The sequence below is a fragment of the Trichechus manatus genome, unplaced genomic scaffold (genome assembly GCF_000243295.1).
Source record: "Trichechus manatus latirostris isolate Lorelei unplaced genomic scaffold, TriManLat1.0 scaffold00089, whole genome shotgun sequence".
NCBI classification, from domain to species: domain Eukaryota; kingdom Metazoa; phylum Chordata; class Mammalia; order Sirenia; family Trichechidae; genus Trichechus; species Trichechus manatus.
The window spans coordinates 912,249-916,163 of NW_004444025.1; the positions used below are offsets into that span (position 1 = coordinate 912,249).

Here is a 3,915-nt window from a genome sequence, read left to right on the forward strand (position 1 = left end):
TTACATAATACCAAGAATCACACTCTTGCTAATTTGACACAAAACATTAAATATCACAGTCTACCCCTTGTCAACTTGGCACCTGTATGCATCTCCTTAAATCATACATAATTTCTAAATAAAGACAATTATAAAGTCATACTTGTGCCTAACATGATACAACTAGCATGTGTACAACCAAAAACATACTAGCCCTATTTACATCTTATATTTTATAGGTGATGGGATAAGGGAGGGAACAAAACAAAAATATTTGCTATATATACATACATACATATATATGCACATATATACATATAATAAAACAAGAAAATACTCATAACAATTACAGTCAACATTTCTGCAACTGATCCCATGGCCAAAATTGGTATTTAGAACTACCTTCTTCCACCACCCATTCCATATTCCCTTTGCCCTCAGCAAGCACCTTAGCTGCTCATGGTTCTTTGCCTGGTGGAGCGACCTAAACCTTCATTCCTGAAGGGTCTGGGCCATAAGTAGTCACGTCAGAACTGGGTTGTTGTAGTTTTCTATTGACTTTAATCACAGGGTATGATAGTACTAAGAGCTGCCCTGAGGGATCCTCTCTATTCCTGATACACACTTCTTTACCTCCATTATGTAATATCATTCCAATTTCCTCTTGGTAATCAAGATCAAGCATACCAGCCGATATGGTAACTACCTCTTTGCCTGTTAATCCAGAGGCATGAGGAGCCCAAAGTGGCCAGGTGGTATTCTTAACTTCCAGTTCAGTGGACTCAATGTTGTGTCTCCAGATGGGAGCATTCCTTCCTTTGGAACTAAGACCTTGAGACACGCAGAGCATTGGGTCACGGGGACAGGAAGCAAAAGTTTTGGGAGTAGGTCACAAGGGATAATAGTGAGTGGTGCCCCTCCCATTTCCACCCTTTAGTTCCTGGAACTAGGAATCCTAACTATGCAAGAAACAGCACCATATATCGGATGTTGGTTTAGAGCACATACAGCCTTCTGGAAAATATTGCACAAACCCTGTAAGATATTGCCACCTAGCTGGCATCATAATTGTATCTTTAGGAGGCTATTCCATCATTCTATCAAGCCAGCTGCTTCATGATGATGGGGAACATAGTAGAACCAGTGAACTCTATGAGCATGGGCTCATTGCCATACTTCATTTGTGGTTAAATGAGTTCTTTGATCTGAGGTGATGCTGTGTTGGATAACATAATGGTGGATAAGGCATTCTCTGAGTCCATGGATGGCAGTTTTGGCAGAAGCACTGCATGCAGGGAAGGCAAATCCATATGCAGAATGTCTATTCCAGTCAGAACAAAATGCTGCCCTTTCTATGATAGAAGTGGTCCAATGTAATCAACTCACCACCAGGTCTTTGACTGATCACTCCTAGGAATGGTGCCATATCAGGGACTCAGTGTTGCTCTCTGTTGCCGGCAGATTGGGCACTCAGCAGTGGTTATAGACAAGTCCGCCATGGTGAGTGGAAGTCTATGTTGCTGAGTCCGTGCATAACCACTATCCCTGCCACCATGGTCATTTTGTTCATGAGCCCATTGAGCAATGACAGGAGTAGCTGGGGAAAGAGGAAGACTGGTTTCCACAGAATGTGTCGCCCTATTCACCTGATTGTTAAAATCCTCCTCTGCTGAGGTCACACTTTGGTGAGCAGTCACATGAGACACAAACATCTTCACTTCTTTGGCCCATTCAGAGAGGTCTATCCACATACCTCTTCCCCATATATCTTTGTCTCCAATTTTCCAATCATGTTCCTTCCAAGTCCCTGACCATACAGCCAAATCATTGACCACAGCACATGAATCAGTATACAGTATCACATCTGGTCATTTCTCCTTCCAAGCAAAGTGAATAACTAGGTGCAGTGCTGCACTTTCTACCCATTGGGAGGATTTCCTTTCGCCACTGTCCTTCAGGGATGTCCCAGAAAGGGGCTGTAGTGCTGCCACTGTCCACTGTTGAGTGGTGCTGCATATCAGGCAGAACCATCTGTAAACCAGACAGACACGAGTTTTCTCTTCCTCAGTCAACTGATCATGAGGAACTCCTCATGGGGCCATCAGTGCAGACTGGGAGATGGAAGGTAATGTGACAGGAGTGGAGACCATGTGCATTTGGGCCACTTCCTCAGGCAATTTACTTGTGCCTTCAGGCCCTGCTCACACTTGATCTTGTATATACCACTTCCATTTAATGATGAAGTACTGCTGTGTACATCCAACTTCATGACTCTGGGTCAGACAACACCCAATTCTTTATGGGCAGCTCAGGCTGCATGGTTACTTGGTGGCCCATGGTTAAGCAATCAGTCTTTACTAAGGCTCAGTAACAAGTCAACAGCTCTTTCTCAAGAGGAGATTAGTTATCTGTAGAGGATAGCAGGGCTTTGCTCCAAAATCCTAAGGATCTGTGCTGTGATCATCACTACGGGCCTGCCAAAGACTCCAAAAGTTATCTCAATCTGCCACTGACACTTCAGCACCATTGGATGAGCCAGATCATATGGCCCAAGTGGCAGAGTGGCTTTCAAGTCAGCTTGAACCTGTTGCAGAGCCCTCTCTTGTTTTGGGACCCATTCAAAACCAGTAGCTTTTCGAGTCACTTGATAAATAGGCCAGAGAAGCACACCAAACTGAGGAATATGTTGCCTCCAAAATCCAAAGAGGCCCACCAAGTGTTTTGCCTCCTTTTTAGATGTGGGAGAAGCCAGATGCAATAACTTATCCTTCATTTTAGAAAGAATATCTTGACATACCCAAAACAATGGACCCCTAGAAATTTCACTGAAGTTGAAGATGCCTGAATTTTTGTTCAATTAATTTCCCACCCTCTAGCATGCAAATGTTTTACCAATAAGTCCAGAGTCATTGATAGTTCTTTCTGACTAGGTCCAATCAGCATAATGTCATCAATGTAACAGACCAATGTGACATCATGTGTCCAATCACGGTCCCGGGGGAATAAATTATGACATAGGGCTGGAGGGTTGATATACCCCTGAGATAGGCTACTGAAGGTGTATTATTGGCCTTACCATCTGAAGTCAAACTGCTTCTGGTGGTCCTTCAAAACAGGTATGGATAAATAGGCATTATCCAGATCAATAGCTGAATACCAGATAGCAGGAGACACATTAATTTGCTCAAGCAGTGAAACCACATCTGGAAGAGCAGCTGCAATTGCAGTCCCCATGTGGTTAAGTTTTCAGTAATCCACTGTCATTCTCCAAGATCCATCAGCTCTTTGCATAGGCCAAATAGTTGAGTTGAATGAGAATGTGGAGGAAATCACCACCCCTGCATCCTTCAAGTCCTTGAAGGTGCAATTAATCTCTGCAATCCCTCCAGGAATGAGGTATCACTTTTGGTTTACTATTTTCCTAGGTAGGGGCAATTCTAGTGGCTTCCACTTGGCCTTTGCTACCATGATAGCTGTTAGTCCACTCGTCAGGCATCCAATGTGGAGGTTCCGCCAGTTGCTGAGTATATCTATTCCAATTGTACATTCTGGAACTGAGGAAATCACTACAGCATGGGTTTGTGGACCCACCGACCCACATTGAGATGAACTTGAGCTAAAATTCCATTAATAACCTCACTTCCATGCATCCCTGCTCTGACTGGTGGGCAATAGTGGCATTTTGGGTCTTCAGGAATTAGTGTCAATTCAGAGCTAGTATCCAGCAATCCCTGAAAAGTCTGATTATTTCCTTTTCCCCAATGAACAGTCACTCTCCTAAAAGGCTGTAGATCCCTTTGAGTAAGGCTGCGAGAAAGATTAACAATCTACATTTTTGGTAGTATGATGGGGTCCTTCCTCAAGGGGACCCAGACTCCCCTGCATTTAAAGCATTGTGCGTCTGTAAACTTGCTCAAGTCTGGGAGCTGATTGAGA

General features: G+C 43.7%; 1 pseudogene; it reads right to left on the reverse strand.

Annotated features, from left to right (window-relative positions):
- Positions 1 to 331: 331 nt before the first annotated feature.
- Positions 332 to 3,915, reverse strand: part of LOC105756592 (uncharacterized) — an 83,955-nt pseudogene continuing 80,371 nt past the window's right edge.